Here is a 22,752-nt window from a genome sequence, read left to right on the forward strand (position 1 = left end):
AGAATGAGTTTCCCTCCTACCTGAATCATCAGCGTATAAAGATTATCTTTCTAATGATCACATGAGATCTCAACTCCAAGTGCATCTAACGACTCTCAGCAAATTACGGCTAACAAATAGCTAGTTTGTTATGTCCCTCTCTTTTATATATACCAATTTCATTTCAAGAAATATTAACCATGGATGAACCTTACATGATCTTAGAAGAGAAGATGACCACGTGTTTTGACAACCTTACCTCTATCGAGTCTCATTTTAGTCGCCTGGTTGGGAAGGAGTCTCACTGGCGTCTGGATCACCCTGACTGGGGTGTGATGGGGAAGTACGATAGGTACACCCCTCTGGCAGTCTCTCGGGGAAAATTTATCAAGACTCTACAAATACTGAATTTATAAAAAGAGGAACTCGACCTCCTTTCCCCGTCAAGGATCTTGGAGTGATTAGCCTTCAAGCTTTTAAAGCCTTGCTAGCTTTTATCAAGGGTTGAGCTTACAGATCTTAAAGCTTGGTTTTACATGGGATAATCAATAACATGTAAGATTTTAATATTGAACTAATCTTGAACCTTATCCCAACTTTTACCACGAGATAAGCTTTAACTTGATCTTGGTTTTATACCGCGCTGACCAAGAACCTATGAGATTTTAATATGGTTATTCTCGAACCTAAACTAGGGTTTGGTCACACAATCCTAAAACCAAAGCTTTTACAGATTTAACTTATAACCTGAACAAAATTCCTTAAACGAATAATATTCAATAAAGGTATAAAAACAAACACTTGAAGAATTTTACAACTCTACCCTTCCAGAATTAAAGCTTTATTCTCACTCACAAAAGGACTTTCTTGCAGAAGCACTTCGGCTATAATTTTAGTGAGAGAAAGTAAACAAAATTTTTAGAGGGAGAGAGAGAGTTATTTTTGTCAAAACATTATTCTATATGAAATGAAATGAGGCAAGGGACCTCTATTTATAGGCTACAGGTTGGTTCAAAAAGGAATTCCAAATACATGCATTTTTTGACAATCTAATCGATTGGCACATGTTTACAATCGATTATAAGTTTGAAATATAATTGATTATAAGTTTTAAAAAAGGAAGAAAAAGATAATTAGTCGTTGCACAACATTAAGGCGTTGTCCTAATCGCTTGTGGCTCAATTTTGAGCTGAGTTAATCGATGGACAAAAATGCTAATTGATTAAATAAGTAAAAAATTTCCTATAGTTATTTTGAGAGCTCCAAATTCATCTGGCACAACTTCAAGTTGTTTCCTATGATATTTTTTGATAAAAACAATTTGAAAATATATTTTAGTGTGTGTTTTCTATAGCCATGTGCTTTTAAGATAAAACCCACATGCTTTACAATTCATTCACTCACTATTAAATTAGGAGGGTCCTTAACACTTCAATATTTTGCCAGATGTTTTCTCTTTTGCAGGCACTTGCTTGAGTAATTTGAGATGAGACTTTAGTTATATTCTATTTGATTGCCATCATTAGATAGTCAAGTCCATCCAACCCTAATGCTTAGATTTGCATCTTTATTCTCTTAACCGCTTACGCTTGACTTATCATTAGACATTAGTTATCATCATCAAAAGTTGATGTCCTTGTTAAAAGCATATCACCTGCAAAACAAGGCTCCACAGACATTGTTGCCACGCCGGTTCACCTCAAGCTTAAATTTCAGAACCTTCAAGGAGAGTCGGCCACCATTAACGTTGACCTAGAGGGAGCAAAGAAAAATATACTTGGCCCTGCATAAATATTAGGAAGAAGGCATAACCAATGAGATCAATGTACTTCTCTCGTATGGAATTTCAACATGATTGGCATCCATCCTCCAAAAAGTGGCTAAACCAGATGAATAGAGTGAAAGAATAAGCGGTGGCTAGCCCGTCTAATCATGTTCCTATTCTTTAGCTCAGTGCACTAATAAAGTCACGGGTGTCGTGTACAACTTTGAAGAGATTTATATGGCTCAAGTACAACTTTTTTGTGTACGTGCTTTTTCTCCCTCTCAAAATATGTGTTGGAGGTTTCCACTAACTCATCCTTGAATGCATACAGCTCATCCTCCATTTTCTTCTTAGAGCAAAGGGCGTTATCAAGGGAACCTCTCTGGTAGTCAAAAAGGGAAATTCACATTCTTTAGGATGATAGGCCAAATAACTACCCATACCCTCGCTCTAGGGGAAAGATGATGTTACTGCTTTCTTAGAGTCTAAGATCCAAGTCCAATGGATTACTATAAATACCCCAAGCATGAGGTTGAGAGGGATATTGAATTCACTTTGAAAACATCATACACTGAGCTTGTCGCCATCCTTGCATGAGTTAGCCCAAACACCACGACAATCTAAACTCTTCAGACAATCCTACATCACAAGTGGTTGTCACCTATTGTACTTTAGTAAATATAAATAGAGAATCATTAATTAAGGCAAATTTTAAAAAAGTATGTGATTCTACAAAGGATATATGAGTAAAATTATCATAACTGCACTTTAAAATTTGAAGATGGTCTAATAAAAAGAGACAAATCAAAAAAACATTATATTTTAATAGGAAAGATAATATTTTTTAATGGAATGGTATCCTTTCTTCCGTGCCGACTAATTCACCCGAGAGGAGTTTTTTAAACTCCCCCACGTAGCCTCCGAAAGTTGGTCTCGGGCTCCTTCGAACTCAGTACCTCAAGGAAAGCACGCCCTTGAGGGCCAAACTCCACCGCTAGACCAACCCTCTCGGGTTTAGGAAAGATAGTATTAAACTTGGTTAGATAATCTCATTTAATTCTTTTAATGTTTCTCTATCTATTCTAAAATAATTAACACATTTTTGAAAATATTATTCCAAATTTGCTCTTTTAACTTTCAACACATCAATAATCATTTTTTAGTAGTCACATCATTTAATATTAATTATATTGATTTTAATTTAATACTTTAATCTTGAATACACTAATAGTAATACATAATAAAGATACTTTTTTAAGGAGCCTAGATCAATTTTCGAAGATTACGTGGGATAATAATACTCTCGAGTAGATTAGTCGGTACGAAAAGAAGGAGATCACTCTATAAAAAATACTTTTTTAAAATTCTCGTTCACTTTTTTATTATGCACTTTTGTTAGTTATTTTGAAATGGAAAGTAAACTTTTGTATTACTAGAGCTTTTGTTTTTCTTTGAAGAGCAATTATTTTATTAATATTTTTTTGACAAGGAATTTTCTTTTCTCATTAGTCCTATAATTGAAAATACTTGAAAATCAATGCATGGGATGGTGAGTCAAAAATATGGTAATGAAACATTTCCAAGTAAAACACGCGGTGTTTGGGAAACAACATAGAAATTGCGTTACAACGAACATGCCACTTTTATTTGTAAAATTGCAATGGTGTGTACTGTGTACCTTGTACTTGGTTTTTTTCAAAACTATTGTTTAGTCAAAGAACTTGAAATTTGCATCACTCGTTGACCAATGGAAAATAACAAGTCGTAGCAAATTCATGGCCGGCACAAAAATGAACGGGTGCAGTTCAAAGTGTGCAATGCATTCGTACGTACTTTCATATTCAATAGGTTCTAAATTCAATACTTGTGACCACAAACATATGTCATATTTTAATTTTCTTTCTCTATAAATCTCTTTGCTATGCTATAGTTATCCATCTGTCTTGACACGACTTCATAGGTACAAAAATGCCTCCTCTGCCACCCTAATGATACCCTCCACTAAACGCTTGTCGTCAGACCCCTCAGAGGATAAACCATCGGCAATGCCTGTCCGCGCCATGTCAGCTATCTCACGACACCGAGGAAGAACATCGTTAGTATGGTCCATCTGAGCCTGATGAGTTTGCAAGATCTCCTCATGGGATGGTCTGGGTTGTCATCCAAGTGCAGAAAGAATCATGTATGGGTGTGGCACTTTGTAATACCAGGTGATGTACCCGTCGACGCAACTTCATTCCCTCTCTGATGTAGTTGACCGAGCCTCGGCAGGAACCATGTGGTGCTTCTAGTCTACAAAGACCACATATAGCTTCCGATGGGTCATAATGATAGGAATGGAGTCAGAAGGGCGGCGAGGTATCGTCTGATGGTAGCTGAACTACCACATGACGCGCTCCAAAAGATAAGAACAATGATGGTAGAACTGGAAGCTAACCATCTAAAATATAGTGCAATCTCATCAAACGGAACCATCTCACGGTGATCAACGTAGCATTCGTATCGGACGTCCTCAGCAACCATGCGGTCAAGACAACACCTATAAGGATCCGGCACCTGGTACCTTCAGAGGGGGCGAAGGCTCTGGCACGCGGCATGGCCTCAGTGTAACCTAACACCTCTCCTCAGTCAATAATGTCAGCGAAGTGTTGTAGTATCCAACCCTGAAAAAAACACGGTGATCAAACATACAATAACAAATATATAATAAACTTTGAGAAAATGTAGAAGAATATAAAATTGTTACCACTAAAAGGGTATAGCTGTCAGCCACAGTCCTTGTCTTCCACAGGCATCCCTCTCTGAGTCCGTGGTAGGTGCACGCCAATGTAGCCGCTCCCCAGTTATACTCATGGACATGTGTGATATCTAATAAGTACGTCAGGTAAACAACGTATGTGTACGTCGAGCTCGTGTCCACAGAGAGCTATAGGAAGTAACATTTCAGCACCCGCTCTCTGTGTATATCTTTCTCTGCCTCGTCACCAGTAGCCTCATGTGCCGCAAGAAGCTTTGCATCATATATTCTGCTGCAAGGAGTGAAACCTCACGTGCGCCCCGTAGGTCCTCTCCACCTCCTCAAGCGCGTCAGCAGAATCAACCCCTAGCTCCTCAATTAGCATCTCTATCACTGCCTCCTTCGTCATCCTACCGTAACCAAGAAGGGTACCCCTAATAGGTAGATGTAAGAGGCGTGTAATATCGTCCAGAGTAATGGTAATATCACCGTGAGGAAGATGAAAGGACGGAGTCTCTGGATGTCACCTCTCTGCAAATGCCATTAGCATCCCATTATGGATCGTCTGGAAGCCGACCTGACAGAGGTCCCTCAGCCCAGAAGCTGCGAGTGGATCTTGGAACCACAGCTCGTCAGGCTGCGCGAGAGCGACTATCTTTCGGTCGTGGTTGTAGAACCTCTAAGGATCCCTCTCCGGAAATTTTCCAAAAAAAAACAATTGTTACCTTCAAGCAAAGTCATAAACTAAATAAAACAAAGTAATAAGTAATAACCAAAGAAAATTTACCTCCCTCTCCCAAATATGTCTAGCTGAATGATCTGCATACCCTGTCAACAGGGATGCATCTATAGGACCTCCCGGGTACCAGACAGGCTCTGGCACCGCATCATCGTCGTGCAACTCAGGAGGTGGCACCGAAGATCCTGCCTCGGCCGTCACTGACACAGGCACAAAAGTAGAAGAACTGTCCCGTCGATGTTTTCGGGCGGAGGGCATCTGTGAGGAACCCTCAACATCATCCCAAGGCCTCCGTGATGAAGTAGTAGATGGAGAAGGCCTCTCAGCGAGAACGAATGGAGAAGGCCCTTGACTAGAACGAATGGAGAAGGCCCGTTTGGAACGGTGTAACAGGTACATCAGCTGAAACAACAGCTCCATCAGTCACCTGTGATACGACACGCATCCATTCACGCCGCACGGATGCATGCAGTGCAGTCCTCCCATGTATAATACGGTCTGGATGGTCGGTCATAATGTCTGCATTGTGATACAAATAAAATCGAGTTAGATACTATGTAGTTATAACAAGAAAAGAAAGAAAAAATATTTGTTCTTTCGTATATGCATTTACGGAAGTACCTTAAGTTTCAAATAACTGAGTTTCTCCCGTAGGTACATCTACGGAATGACCCAACGTTCCATTCTTTCATAGATGAATCTACGGAAGGTTCTAAAACTTCTAAAACGCAACAATGACGTTTGGTCACTGTTGCAGAGGGTTAAAAACCCCATTTTGTTGGTTTGATCGTCAGTTTTACACAACAAACACTACCTACATTGTCTCTAAACTATATTTTTAAAACTATCTATACACCTAAAAATTGAATTCAAACTCTATTACAAAAACTCTAAATTAACTAGAAACGTCGAAAACTTACCCGATTAAATTGAGTTTGGAAGTTGTTGGAATGTGTTGGTAGTTGATGTTGACGTTATCAGCCAAACTCGAGAGGAAGAGACCAAGTTTTGTGAAGTTTGATATTTAAAGTTTGGAGGTTTGGAGAGTTTGGAAATGTGAAAATTGAAGAATGGGGGAGAGGAAGTGTATGGCGTGAATATAACATCAAATGCTTTAATAGATGCATCTACGAAAGCTTCCGTATGTGCATTTATGGAACAAAACAACATTAAAAAAAAAAGACGCTTTCAGCGGTACATCTACAGAAGGAGGGGGCAATTTAGGCAACTCGCATGGTGAGTGAGAGAACCAATGAGTGGGATAAGATATATTCTAATAACATCAGTATTTTAAAATATAATTATGAATACATCATAAAAATGTTTTATTTAAAATTTAAATATGTTTAATAATTTTTTTATAGAACGTATTAATAAAATATTTATCATTATTTTTTATTATAATTGGATGGATTAAATTTGTTTTTAGTTCTTATAAATATTTTAAATTTTTATTGTTAGTCCCTATTAAAAAGATTATATATTTTAATTCTTACAAATTTTTTATATATGCAGTTTTAAACCCTATTATTTTTTGAAAATTTGAAAATTGTTTAATTACTTTTTAATTTTTAAATAATTTTTTTCATGCATGTTTAAAATACTGTAAAATATTTATTTATCAAGAATTTTTTAGAATGAGAAGAATTAAATATGAATTTTTTAAATTTCAAAAGATAATAATAAAAGTAATGAAAATATTGAATTAGAAATTAAATTTTGAGGTTTTTTTTAGGAACTTTTTAAAACGTTCTAAACTTGTTTGTAAAATAATCATTCAAAAATACATATTAGTTTAACAGTAGGGACTAAAACTACGTGCATAATAATTTTGTTAGGACCAAAACATGTCATTTTTTTATAAGGACCAAAAACAAAATTTAATATTTTATAAATATAAAAACATATTTAATCCTAATTTTATTTTTTAATTTTATTATATTTCATTATCATTCAACTAACTGTAATTAATAAAAAAAATATTTAGTAAATAACAAATCACTCGCCTAATTTTAAGTGTTATTTTTAAAATTTGCAATTTTTTTAGCAATAATTACTATGAAAAAATGTGTACTAATTACAAAAATATATAGCTTTTATAATGAAGTAGTTAGGTGAGTTAAAAATAATTACTATGAAAAAATGTGTATTAAGAGTGTATTTATAATAAAAAAATAATAAATATTATGTGACGGACGGATAGAATATTTAGTTTAAGAAAAAAATTGTAAAAATAACATTTATTGTGTATCGTCATATAATTTAAATAAAATCACATAATTTAAATATATATTTTTAATGAGAATGAAGGAATATATATTTTTAATTTCTTTTTAAAAATCATATAATTTAAATAAAATTAATATAATTAATTATCTTTTAAAAATCACATAACTTAAATAAAATATTTGTAATGAGAATGAAGGAATATATTTTTTAAACATATTTGAAATTATTTAGTCAGATTCAAAGTCCTTTTGTTTATGTAGTCATGAAGAAATCCACTTGGTCATAAGAATCATAAAGTTGACACTAATATTTTAAACTCCGTCATATGTATATGCATGGCTATTCAAACTCAATTATTCTATGGGTAATGCTAACTTGTGCTCCAAAAACACAAGTTAAGAGATATATGTAGTAAACATTTTTTGAAAATTGTTTATTAAATTTAATGCAAATTTATAATTAATGATTTTTTTTAATAAAATATTTCTATTTGTAGATTTTTTAACTTATACCTCAAGGACACAGGTTAGCATTATCCTTATTCTATTTTCCTGTCTCATGAAACATTTTATTTTATTTTACTTTCTTAAAAGAATATTTTTTATGAACACTAATGTAATATTTTTATGAGTGCTTAGAGTGTTGCTCTTGTTTTGTTCAAAATAAAGTGTGTTCCTATGTAACACTCTTAACCCCGAAATTTATATTTAAAAAATTAATCGATAATTTAAGGTGTCACGACGATAACTCTTCAATAATTTAAAAATATTTAGCAATACGTAGTGGAATAATAAATAGCACACAACACATGTCATCACACGTTCACCATATATTAGGTTCATTGCGGCCGAATCATCATTAAAACAAGTAATATAACCACACTTCAGAATGTAGTCTCATAACGATATAACTTTTATGACGTAATTAAAACGGAGTTGTATTATTCAACTCTCAACAATTCCAAAATTCCAATAAATATGGTATAAAACTTTAACAAAATCACAATAAGAAAAACAGACGTTTTTAACCCCGATGTTAAATAATCAAAGCATACCTTCTAGCAGGGCCGGCCCAATCAATCTAGAGGCCCTGTTCTAAATTTAAAAAATATTTTAAAATTATAATTTTACACTTTATTTAAAAAAATATATATATAGAATGATTGATTACTGAAAACAAATTACACTTTTTTTTAAATAGATGTAAAATTAATTATTTTTATAATTAAAAAAAAATTATTAGACTCCACACATTTGGAGCCCGTTTATAAAACATGTTAATTTATTTGAGTTATATTTTATTTAGAATGAAGACAAATAAACAAATTAAATCTATTTGTTTTCAAAATTAATGTATAATTAAGTTAGATTGAAAATGACATAGAAAAATTGTTTTATTAATGAGTTTTCAAATGTAATAAAATTTGGTCCTATTAAGATTAAAAAATTGTAAGGTAAATAAATTAAAATAAGAGTTTAATGGATATGTAATGTAAAACTATTTTATAATGTCAGTGCATCGTCCATTTTCTCTTAAAATAAATAAAAATGTTGCCTTTTTTATATAAATTATTTTAAGTTGAAGAGATAATATCTCACTCTAAAACTTTAGAGTTTAAAGAATATCTATTAATTAATTTATATTTATTTCACTCAAAAATTCTAACTTATATTTTATCAGCAAATCAAACTAACTTATATATACATTTTGTCTTAAAGCAAATGGTTTTAACTTTTTCAAGATTAAACATACAATATTTAATATAAATTTTACGTAGTACTTAATTAATTATGATGGCACAAACAAATATTTTTGACGTCCTTTATTATTCACACATTTAAAGTTAATACTAGCCTTTGGCATAGTTTTGATGGCACACAATCATAGTAAAAAAATGAAAACTAGATAAGTAACAGAGTGAGAACGAGAAGCAGGGAGAAAATAAGATTAAACTTGATGTGGGGCCCCCCATAATCTGGGGCCCAGTGCTGCAGCCCATGCTGCATTTGGGGATGGCCGGCCCTGCCTTCTAGAATAATAACGAAACTAAACGAAAAATAACTCCAACGAGTTATCTTCAACTCACAGCAACAATTTCCCATCCTGATTATCTACAAGATGTCCATAGATGACAACAGTATAGCAAAGTGGGGATGAGAATCAGAACTGTCTCAATTTTTTCGGAGGCCCTGTGTAAATTAGTGGTAGTTAATCATCAAAAAACAAATAGAGGCCCTATTTAACATTAATTTTACCATTATAAATATTTTATGAGGTCTTATTTAACAATAATTTAACCATTATAAATATTTTATGAGGCCCTATTTAGCCTCAAGTTCACCGTAAAAAATTTGAAGTCCTGTGCGGTAGCTCGCCTTGCACACCCTCAAAGACGGCCCTGATGAGAATACACTTTCATAATTTAGCGGTGTAAACAAGCCAGGTAGAATATCACATAACAACAAGTACACACGCTAATCATAACAATTTTAACACATCAAGTATTCTCATCCAAACAACACATCACCAATGATCATTCACAATTGAAATCGTAATGCAAATATACTCAATAATTGGCTCAACATGCATGTGGTACCACACTACTACAAATAACACATCTAACATCGGTCGCAAAATGCAGTTAACATTGGCTACTCAGACGAGGTAATGAAGGACGACATGAAAAACTATCACTTAACACATTGGTGATTTTAAAACTGAGTTTATAAATTAAAAGGTCATTGGTTTGATCTCTAGCAACTGCATATTTTTATTTTATAAATTTTGTTTTGCGCGCCATAAACTTCTCGGTTTTATTTAAAGACCAAGGTAATAAGACATTCATTTACCTCGATTTTAAGTAATAACCGTGGGGTTAAATCTCATTTTCTTCCTGCATCATTTTCACTAGCATGTATCATTTTCACTAGTATGTATCATATCATTATAAATCTATTAACCAATGAATACCATAATTGGAATATATCATATTATTTTAAACCAAATGTACAAATTTACATTGTATTCATCAAGACATAATCCACACATTTACATATTTGCACATAATTAAAAATGACAAAACCTTTGTACATATATAAATTAAAATTATAACAACCAAGAAAACTATTGTTGTCAAGATTCATTACAAGATAAGAAGATACTGACCAACGTGATCGAATGCCATTCATTTCTTCTTTTGAGTATGGTGATCTGTTGTTAAACTCCTATAATTTTCACAAAATTAAAACTATGATAAGCTAACAACAACAATAACAACAACAACATGAACTTAAGAAATATAAATACGTGTATATATAAATTAAGTTAATACCTTATTCTTTATCCAACAATTTGTAATGTCTCTGGAGATAATATGAAGCATATATCTCATAATATGGCATCCGCAAGAATGTTTTTCAGGTTGTTTTCGCCACTACAAATAATTTTCATATATTTATATCACACTAATACACACAAATAATATATTATCCAAAAACACAAGTAATATACTTACTTTTGCATAAACATAGATTGGCTTTTTACCAAGTACATTTTGTTTGATTGCATTATATCCCTTGATCGCTCTACACATGTCGATTAAACTTAAACATGAATAAAAATTATCCAATTCTAAAGTTAAAATTTGAATATTAAAAGTAATATCACTTACTCATTCAAAGCGTTAATCACAACATCAGGCAGTCCAAAGTGCAACGAGCAAAACACAAGGATTGTAATTTTCTTTAAACATATAATAATTAGTTGGCAATATTAACTACATGAACATTCAAAATAATCAATATTATGTATAAAATTGATTTATATAAGAAAACACAAATTAATATATACTTACTTGCAGTAAAATGGGGCAAAATAATAACATTTGATCCCCTTTCAACATGTCTTGTACATAAATTAAGATATTGTGTTCTGGCGAACCGCGATTAAGAGAATTCCGCAATGGATCTAAGATATAATACTGCTTGTTTAGAAGATTCCTTTCAACACATGACTCATGGATGTACCTGCAAGAGCAAATCTTTATGTTAAAGTACAAGAACGTATAAATATAAATAGAAATCAACATAAAAACTATACTTACGAGCACCAAAATTTTAATATGGAATTTTCAAGGTACACATCTCCCCTAAAAAATCCATATACAAAAAATTCAATACTATCAATCATCATTTCTAGTCTCTTAACTCTATCTTGTTTTGGTGGAGTGGGTTCAATACTGCCATGGTTGGCAGAAAAACCTTTTTTGCGTTTGAACCACACATAACTTTCTCAACTATATTTTCGTGCATTTCCAACTAATTTGAATTTGTGTGGTTCAGTAGACCCAACGAATTCAATTTCTACGTCATAAAAGCAATATAAATAAAATACAAAATTAAAATACTCAAACAATCATAATAACAACATACAACTTATACCTCAAGCACATCGCATATACACTTCTCGGACACCTTCTCAAGCTCATCCTCATTCATCCTCTCTCGCTCCTCTTACTCCTTTTCCACACTCTCTCGCACCGTCTGCAAAAATCTCTCCCTTTTCTCCTCTAACTTCCTATCATGCTTCTCCCGCCACCTCTCGCTCTCCTCCTCCTCCAACTTCCTATCCCACTCCTCCTTCCATTTCTCTCTTTCCTTTCCCAACTCAACAACAACAATCTCTTCAATCTCTCTCTCTTACAGTTTTTATCTCTATATGATTTAGATGGTCCAAAAAATACCTTGAAGCCAACACCTCTCCCAAGACCAAAGACATACCAAAAGTGCTCCTCGATTCCAATTGCTTCTACGAACCAGATCATCCTACAACTCATATAAAATTTCATCTTTACCAAATTGATTTAACTAAAATAAATATTGTTGAAAAAAGTATCCACTTACAAATATTATAGAAACGATGTTAGAGCGTTGATAGGTAAATGAAAGGTTATAAACTAGCTAGTTCTCGTCAAATAAAAGACGGCGAGTTCACTTCACAAGATCATTATGACATCTTGGTAAATCAATTTGGTAGATACTTTTTTCATTATGACGAAACGATGTTAGAACGTTGATAGGTAAAGGAAAAGTTAGAAACTAGCTAGTTCTATGAAGTATTTCATGCAAAATAAGTGTGACGTTGATTTTATACAAAAATCGACGTGACACTATTAATTAAAAATATAAAATATTAAAAAAACAATAGCGCCATATTTTGGGAATTCATTTAAAATATGTACCGTGTCAGTTTCTAATGGAAACCGAGGGGTTTAAATATATGAAATAAAAAATTAAAATAAGATTTTGAAAATAGTATTTCGAAATTGTTAATTCAAAATATATTACCTCTCACTATGAACATGTAGACGAGGTAAATACTAATAAAAATAAAATAATAAAAATTAACAAAGATAAAAATGGAGTTTGAAAAGACGCAAAGTGAGAAATACTAATTAAACAATTGAAAAAAAAAAACCTTAATGCAGCAATTGGGTGTCGAAGCAAGCTCCCTTATAACTATATTCCCACAATTTTCTTAAAAATCGAGGTAAAAGGTTGTTTATTTTTAAAAAACTAAATAAAACATGGTGCTCCCAGGACCTATACCGTCGTTTTTCTATTGTTCGAGGTGTAAGCTTCTGCTATCTCATATTTTTTTACACAACTGCTAAGTTTGGAGAGTAGGATTAAATTCTTAGAGGCAAATTATTCTTCAATTTGAAATGGTGTCTTGGCCATTTTTTATGCGTTCTATCGAAGGATGAAAGGGTTTTGGTCGAAATTTTGAGTTTTATAGGCCAAAGATATATGTTTTGGGGTTTAGACAGAATTAAAGTTTCCAAGTGGCAGTCAAGTGTGTATGGGCGAACGAGGATGAATTAGATAAGATTAGACAGCTATTTGAAGATATGTGTAAAGTTTGTGAGATTCTGTTTTGCATGGCTTTGGAAACGTGACGTAGTTTGCTAGGCTGACCTTTGTAGACAACTATATTAGGATTAGTATATAATAAGTGCTTGTTTATGTTTTCTGGTGTACACAATTTGACACAAACTTGAGAAACTCATAGTATCATTGGTTAAGAGAAACGAGTGATCTATAATGTGTGACTGCGTTTCGTGTTATCAATTAAAGCTATTTATTTTCAATCATTTATTGTATTCAAAGTTCTTCATTGCATTCCAAGTTTTCATTCCATCACCTTTTTTTATAAGCTTTCAACTTTAGTGTCAAAATTATTCAAACTTAAACTTTTGCACAACATGTCCGAGTTTTTTTCCAGTTTGATCCCTTAAGTGAATTGAAACTTGTCTTTATTTACCGAAGTTACTAGTAAACAAATTGGCTCACCCGGTGGGACCCGTTGTGTCAAAGTTTAGGTTTTTTATAATCTGCATAGTTCTCCACACATGAAACTTTTGAATATGAGTGTGCATGATATTGAGGAGTGGTAGGATCTCCAAAGATTATTCTAGTAGAATCAAAAGAAAATATACTAGAATGGTGAATCCTAGAAACAATAACAATGGAGAACAACCTTCTAATATTACAAGGGAAGGCACACTCACTACAAATTCGATTGAAGCAATACATCCACAGCCATCATGACGGCCATACCGTTGACTGCTTAAAGTGGGTCGATATTTTGCCCATCAACAACACACAGTAACCCTGTGACTCCTAGACCGACGGTGGCTTGTGATTTCAGGTCCTTTATGCCAAGTTTTATAATGCCCATGAATGGTTGAGAACAACCTTATGGTATACTGACATCAGTGATGACAGGCATGCATACGAATGCATCAACGTTTGGTGACAATGCAGCGACCATATATTTGCCACTTCAGGGATCAGGATCAACCATAAATAACCCTGGTCGAAAGTTCTAGCCCTTAGCAATGTGATTCTCTTCCCAAGAAATGCCAACTTTCACCACGAATTTTGTAACTGTATTAAGACAACAAATAGATGAAAGTAACCATTAGATGGTTAACTTGCTTACTCGACAAATGGGCACGATATTTAACCCTTTGATTAAAAACACGAATGACATTTATCAATAATTATCAACTCAAATAACTCGAATTTCTTATTTCTTTGGCGCCCCTCAGGCACAAGTTCGACCAACCATTCAACCTAAAGTGATAAGGCCTATTCAAAACGAAGGAATAACTTTTAAGGAAAATACAGTTAACTAGGGCCAACAATTAGTGCCCCATGTAGTCGAACAACCAAGGCCTATGGAAGTCGAACGTCCGATAATTGTTATAGTTAATTAAAACCAAGGTGCAGACCAAGTGCTCCATCAAGTTTGACAAGATGATCCGACTAGTGAAAATAATCTCGCAGCTATGGTCGAAAGGGTAATGGCGCGTAGTGTTGTGAACTTTGGCCTGCAAAGGCCAAGTTACGTATCCCCGCTGTCGGAATATGTATTGTAGACGAAACTCCCATGGGTTTGAAAGTCCCTAAATTCACCAAGTTTGCTGGTGATACTAGTGAGTCCAAAGTCAAAATCATCGCTCGATATTTTATCGAAGTAAGAGATATTGCAAACAATGAGAATTAGGGGATCAGATATTTTCCTAGTTCTCTAACAAAAAATGCTTTTAAACGATTCACTATACTCCCTACACATTCCATTCGTGATTTGACTTATTTAGAAAGGTTGTTCTGTGAGCAATTTTATATGGGGAAATCCAATATTAGTCTAAAATAACTGGCTAGCATAAAGTGAAAGTTCACAGAGTCTATCGATGATTATTTAAATAGATTCCAACTTTTAAAAGCAAGGTAATATACCCAAGTATCCAAACATGAACTAGTTGAGATGGCTGTCGGGGGCTTAGATTACTCCATTAGAAAGAAATTAGATACCCAATATCTTAGGGATATGGCCCGATTAGCAGATAGAGTTTGACAAGTCGAACGATTGAAGGCTGAAAAAGCCAGAGTAAATAAGAGTAAGGAAGAAAGAGTGGCCTATGTCGACATAGACAAAAATGACCAAGGGTCAAATATTGAGTATATTTATGTCGAGGACATTGAGGTTGATCTGGCCGAATTGAATTCAGGTCCTCCATATATGTATAAGGCCCTTACACCGGCAAATGGAAAAAATCTTGTCGAAACCTAGAAGAGCAATAAATTCCCCAATAAAACCTATACTTTCGACGTAACCAAGTGTGACGAGATCTTCGATTTATTGGTTGCAAATGGCCAAATCTTTGTGCCACAAGGCGCGAAGGTGCCACCATTAAAACAAAGAAAGAAGCGAGGTTTTTGTAAGTATCATAATTTTTTGGGGCATAAAACTTCACAATGTTTTATTTTTAGGGATCTTGTGCAAAATGCTTTGAAAGATGGAAGGTTGAAGTTTGCCGAGAAAAGTAAGGCTCCCATGAGGATTGATGCTAATACACTTCAGGAAGAGGAAATTCATTATGCTGAACATGTGGAAATCAACATGGTTGAAATCACTGAGGATTTCAACTTGGAAAAGGAGACCGGCAAAATTTGTGAGGATAAGATGAATGTTGTGTATCCCAAGACTGATCATGGTCTTGTTGATTTCTTATATCGCTACAAATCAATGACTATGAAGTAATGCTTTGTCCTTGATGCAGCTGTATTTTCGACAAGAAAGCTGCAAAATAAGTGGAAAATGCTAGAAAAGTGCAACAGAAAGCAAAATAGAAGGGTAACCGATCATAGTTTTATTCCGACGAGAGGGGAGTCCCCCAAAAGAAACAGCAACTATTGAACCAGCATAAAAACAAACCTACACTTATGTGCCACCGTCGAATGCTCCCAAAAAAAGTGGGTTCCACCAATTGGAAAGAGGGGTCCGACAATAAAAAATGGAGAAGTTTTGAAATGAGAATGAATTCTGCTTTATCCTGTCGTGAAAGGTTCCAAGTATATGAGAAGCATTTTTATAGACCTAATAATTACAAGAGAAACCCAATGTTAAGAACTTAGTGGAATTCCTCTTTATCCTCTAATTTTTTTCAAACAATATTCTTTCAAATATTTTCTTTTAAACAAATTTCGTCATTGTTGTAAAGGCTACGTGTGGCACTTAGTAAAAGGACAACAAAAAATTAAAGGGTTAATACCTATTTTCACCCCTGCCATATGGGCTTGGTTTGAAAAATCCCCCTACCAAAAAAAAGTTGTAAGAATGGCCTCAACAAATTTCAAAAGTTTCATTTTGGCCCTTTATCAGGCCACATCATCAAAAAGTCTGATGTGACAATGTTTTTTTTAACTTTTTAATGAATGGAATTTTCACATCATATGTTCAGCTAGTGTAATGACATTAATACCCTTACTTATTCACGAATCAGAATCATTTCACCAACATATCACCTTTCATCATCTTTGTTCACTCAAAATCACCTTACCTCATTTCACTCTCTATAATCAAAATGCAGAACAAATTTCCCTCGTCATCACATCTCACACACCACCACCACCACCATAATCGTTCATAACTTGCAACGATAGTGTTACAACAACTTTCATCATGTAACCAAGCCAATGAAACCATGAAAAAAACCATAACAAAACCGATACCACCTCCTCCTTCTTTCAACATCACCACCATAACAAAACCAAATAACCTCTTCCCTTCACAATAACCAAACAAACCTCAAATCCATCTCTAAATTTCTCTTCAGAACTCACATCATTTTCTTCCTTGTTCATACACAAAACCAACCGAAACAAAACTCATTTCTCTAGTAACCACCACAACCTCTGCTTAACCAAACCATTTCTACTCCACCTGTAACAACAACTTCAACTCAAAACTACACATCAACTGCAACTCCGACGCCAAACTGTTCACGCAAATACCACCGAGCAACTCAATTCCACATCATCCTCCATCAACACATTCGCAGCTTTGATTTAACAAAAAACCATAAATGCAACGTTACAACAGAATCACTTTCAAACACCGATGAACTCGAAACATCTAGATAACAACAAATCAGAAATCAATTCCAAAAAAGAGAAGCGAACAAAAAAGCGAAGAGGAATAAGAGAGGATCCGCCGCGGTTCCATGAAGAAGAAGAGAGTTGAGCGGAGAATGAGAGAAAGACGATGGCGGGTCGTCGGATTTCAATCAGAAAAGAGGTGGTTGATTTCGCCGTCCTCTGTTTGTGAGAAGGAAGAAGGAAAAAGAACGTGATTTTGTTTCAGTACCCTAATCCTCTTTTAATTTCTTTTTTATTTTAATTTTTGTTTATTAAATTGATTAATATATTGTTAATTGATATGATTATCAGAAATATGAAAAGCTGGATAACTAAGGATATTAATGTCATTGCACTGGCTGGATATATGATCAGGCCCGGCCCAAGGGCAAGGCAAGTTAGGCCTTTGCCTTGGGCCTCATTTTTTTGGGTTATATAAAAGGCCTCCAAATAAATCTATTAATAATTATATATTGCAGAATGCATTTTTCAAATAATATATGTGTTGTAGCCTAGCGGCAAGTAAGCATCCATTTTTTCTCTATAGGCAGCTGTTCAACTATTGATTATTACAAAACATTTATCATTCAATACATTGATCTATTTTTATAAATATCTTTTTTAACTACTTATGTTTTATTTTTCATTTGAGTAAATTATATATAATTTTGATTTTGATACATTATCTATTTTTATTTGGTCGCAAAAACTTGACTAAGATTTACCATTATCTCCACATTGATAAAAACAAATATTTTTAATGAATAATTTTAAATGAAATTTCTAAAATAATATTCTCTTTTTAATGAATAATTTTAAATGAAATTATATAAAAAGTAACATAAATTTTATTTTGTAATTCAAAATTACATAAAATTAGTAAGTTTAATTCATATTATTTAGATGATAAAAAATAATATAAATTTTTTAATATTAGTTTAAGATTAAATTAATAAAACTAATATGTTAAAATTTATATTATTTAGAGAATTAATTGTAGAAAATAATAACTTAAAAATGTGTTGATGGTTTTCTTATTTTAAAATATAAATTAATATAAATTTTATTTATATTTTTTTTTAATTTTTTAATTTTTTTTTGCCTTAGGCCTCCAAATTCGTTGGGCCGGCCCTGTATATGATGTGGAAATTTCATTCATTAAAAAGTTAAAAAAAACAGTCACATCAGACTTTTTGATGATGTGGCCTAATAATTGGCCAAAATAAAACTTTTGAAATTTGTTGAGGTCATTCATGCAATTTTTTTTTGACAGGGAGATTTTTCAAACGAACCCCATATGACAGGGGTGAAAATAGATATTAATCCAAAATTAAATACTTAATAGATAAAAAAAACTTATTAAAATAAGTTTTTAAATTTTATAAAATACTTCTAATGATAAAATACTTATCAATATAAGTTTTTAAATTTTATAAAAATATCATCTTTAATTTTTAATCTCTTTATAATATGTCATATTCATGTCTTACTTTTTAAATAGTAAATACAAAATTTGCCTGATAGAAAAAAAATAAGAGACTAAGAACAAAAGAACAATATATTTATATAGACTAAAAACTTAGTAATTATTATAAAATAAGTAACCATCATCACTTCTCATAATTACTCAAAAGCCAGTCAAACAGTCACATATCAAACAGTCACATATAAAACTCATTTTATGCATGCTTGTTTATTTGGCTACTCATACTTTGATGCAATCATTAATTTAATGTTTGTTGAGGGGAGTGTTCTTATAAACACTTAATTGACTATCAAGTAAATAACCCATCATCACTTCTCATAATTACTCAAGAGCCAATCAAACAATCACATATAAAACTCATTTTAGGCATGCTTGTTTATTTGGCTACACTCGGACTTTGATGTAATAATTAATTTTATGTTAGTATTTGTCTGAGGGGAGTGTTCTCAAAGACAACCTTGTACAAATACATATACTAGTTCTGCTAGTGTCGTTGCCTGTAGTCGATCAGTACTTTATTTACTAGCGTTTCTTCATTGTGGTTATCATTGTAACATAGACCTTATTCACTCACTAACTTGTATGAATAGGTTGTGCAATTATGCGACCCACACCGTATCCCACTTCAATAGAATCTTAGATTTAAAATTTGACATATATTAATAGAAAACTAACTTAATATAAGTATTTTTTCACATAATCAACATATATAGGTTGATTTCCTAGGAACTAGGAAGGTCCAGGACAAAAGATCCAATAATAAATATCATAAGAGAAGTCGTGCCGAACAAATGAGACTTGTCCTAGTCGAGGACATGTGATCCTGATCTTCAACACATTTCTCACAGTTGGATTTGATCAGAGGATAACCTACATAAAACACTGGATCACGCAAGGGCGGTTTTAACTGCTCACACTAAGTAAAGTTTGACATGCGTCATTTCAAATATTCTCTCATTCATTCACTCGAACTACCATCACTCATTCATTGACTTGGACGATAGAGTGCTAACCTTGTAGGTCCACCCCCGCTCTGCCGCATTGGAAGCTCACTCCTCCGCACCTGAACTCTACTTCACTCAATCTTCATATATTTATGGTTTTTATACGAAATAGTGACGACGTATGTGGAATTCGACAGCTGATTCTCGCGAATCTCCACAAAAAAATCACCATCTCTCTCAAAGCACCGATCTCTCCAACGTACAGATCAGTAATCTAATTCTTATTATCACGAAAACATCGAAAGTCATTCGCTCAGACGTCGCACAAAAACGCCACCGCCGAGATTTGGTGAGGAAGGCTTTACTTCCTCATTCGATTGAAGATGCTTCGCTCTTAGTTACTCTTCCTACAATTCCAATGCCGCAAAATCTAGTACCTCTAACAGTTGGACATGGGAACTTCCAAGTTCTTCCAACCTTTTTAACCTTCTCTATAATCACACCAAGGTCAAATATCAAAGCAACCTTCTTCACAACCTATATTCTTCGACATGAAATACTCCAAAATCTCAAATAGTTACAAGCTAGTTTAGGCATGTAAGTGGCAAACGATCTGTTGAGCAATGGTATAACCTAGTATAGCAGTATAATTCACACTTCCTCGCTGAAAGGACACTTCATATCGTAGAAAACTTGAGTCCACTTCTCCCAAGGATTATTCAGTGCATGAGACTGTTTCATGCAACAAACCGAGAGTTAAACCATAATCTATCCACGTTAACGCCGCTTCACAACACATAGCGCCCCTTAGATCACCACGCGAAAACTAGTGTCAATGGCATCAGACTCTGCCTCACGCTTGTGAAGGAAGAGGCGGAAGCCACAGGCCATCGGAGGTATGTCGTCACCATCGATCACCATCATGCCACTCCTGGAACTGGAAGGAAGAGCAACATGATATTAAAGTGAAATCTCTAATTGGAAGAGCAATATGTTCTTAAGACGAATCCTCAATAGTATGATCCCTAAATTTCTTGAAAACTCCCTAAAATTGGAGAGCTACGAAGGAACAAGAGATTTAGACTAACATGTTGATTATATAAGCAACAAGCTAGACTATTACCATTATTTGGGAGCCCTAAAATGCTAGTTGTTTAGGTTGATCATTAAAGGAGTTATCACAACGTGGTTCAAGGACCTCCTATACCAGAGCGTAAGTTCTTGGAAGGATTTATGTGACTCTTCCATCGTTCACTTCACAATGTGAATGAGACATCCCACCAATATAGTCGTGTTGAGGGGATACAACAACGAAAAAAAAGGAGACCATGTAGGAATACATTGATTGATTCACAAAAGTAGTAGTAAAAATGGGGGGAACATATGACGATTTGAAATGCTGGATATTCAAGAAGGGATTGAGACAAGATTGCATGTTTGTGAAAATTAGGTATATAAGGAGATTGTGGCTTAAATAACCTATTGAATAAGCCTCAACCCTACATTAATCATGAGGAAGAATCAATGGCCAAAGAAGAATCGATGAACAAGGAACCTCAAACACAAGAGAGAGTCTAAGGACACTAACCACTATCCAGATGACGCGGACTAGAAACCTCGATTCAGGTTCTCAACATACACTCCTTTGAACGCATCAAGGGAGGCAATTTTGCAAGAATTCACAAAGACCGACTTCAAAGAAGCAGGGTATTCACATTCTGTCAACATAGAAGTTTATTAGTAGTTTTTAGTAGTATTTGGAGATTAATTAGATAGTTTAAAGTTGAAAGTTTGAAAAAATTAACACAAAAAAGAAAGTTGTCAAAAGAAGAGAAAAGGAAAAATTTTAAAAAACACAAAAGAGGTGCAGCCACTAGAAAAATCATGGCGCGATTTTAAGAAAATGTTGATGCAATAGGGATGGATTGTAGTGCGATTGGGGCATGATTTAGCGATTATAAAAGGATAATTGAAATACTTTTAATTCATTCAAAATTTTAATTGAGTTTTAACGGCTACAAGGTATTGGAGAACAAGGAAAGAAGATTATTCACTTTGAAGAACCATTTTGATCTTGAAATTTATGTATTATTTTTTTAGTTTTGATTATGAAAAATTGTATTATGAATAGTTAAATTCCTTTTGATTATGTCTTATAAACGAATTTATTTTGAATTATTTGAGCCATATGATTGTATAATATTATTATATAAAATTGTAGTCCTAGTATTATTCAATTAAATTTGTGTTATTGCTTTTTATATATTAACAAATGAATTAATTGATTTTAAGTTGAGAATGATTTATAACCCTAACTTTTGAAATTCGATATAATTAGTTGTTCCATTAACAAAAGTACATGTAGTGTTTTATAAGTATACTATTATTGAAATTGCAAAATCGAATATGATATTGGTAACTACTTTAATATTCTTTTATAGCTTATCTTGAAATAGCAAAATTGAATATGATATTGGTAAGTACTTAATTATTCATCCAAATCTTGTATACGAAGAAGAAATTCAACATTAGGATACAAGTGTGTGCGCAAGACCTTTGTTAAAGAGAGAGAAAACGACAACTCAAGAAAGTCAACATGAATGTAGCAATTTGGTCATGAATCACTATAATGACTGTGTGGAATGTTAACATAATACGAAACCATGTTCTACATGTACACTTAATTAATCTACTTTTGACTATTTATCAGTTTCTATATGTGGAGATGATTATCACTAATTTGGTATGAAACTTTGACATGAGTTTTTATCAATTCTTAACAAATGCTATTGAGAAACGGAAAACGGTTTGGTAGGTAGAGATTCCAACCTTCCAACACCATTGAATTGAAAAAGCGAATATAACAATTAACAAGTAAGCATTCTTCATT

The sequence above is a fragment of the Vicia villosa genome, linkage group LG7 (assembly GCF_029867415.1).
Source record: "Vicia villosa cultivar HV-30 ecotype Madison, WI linkage group LG7, Vvil1.0, whole genome shotgun sequence".
NCBI classification, from domain to species: domain Eukaryota; kingdom Viridiplantae; phylum Streptophyta; class Magnoliopsida; order Fabales; family Fabaceae; genus Vicia; species Vicia villosa.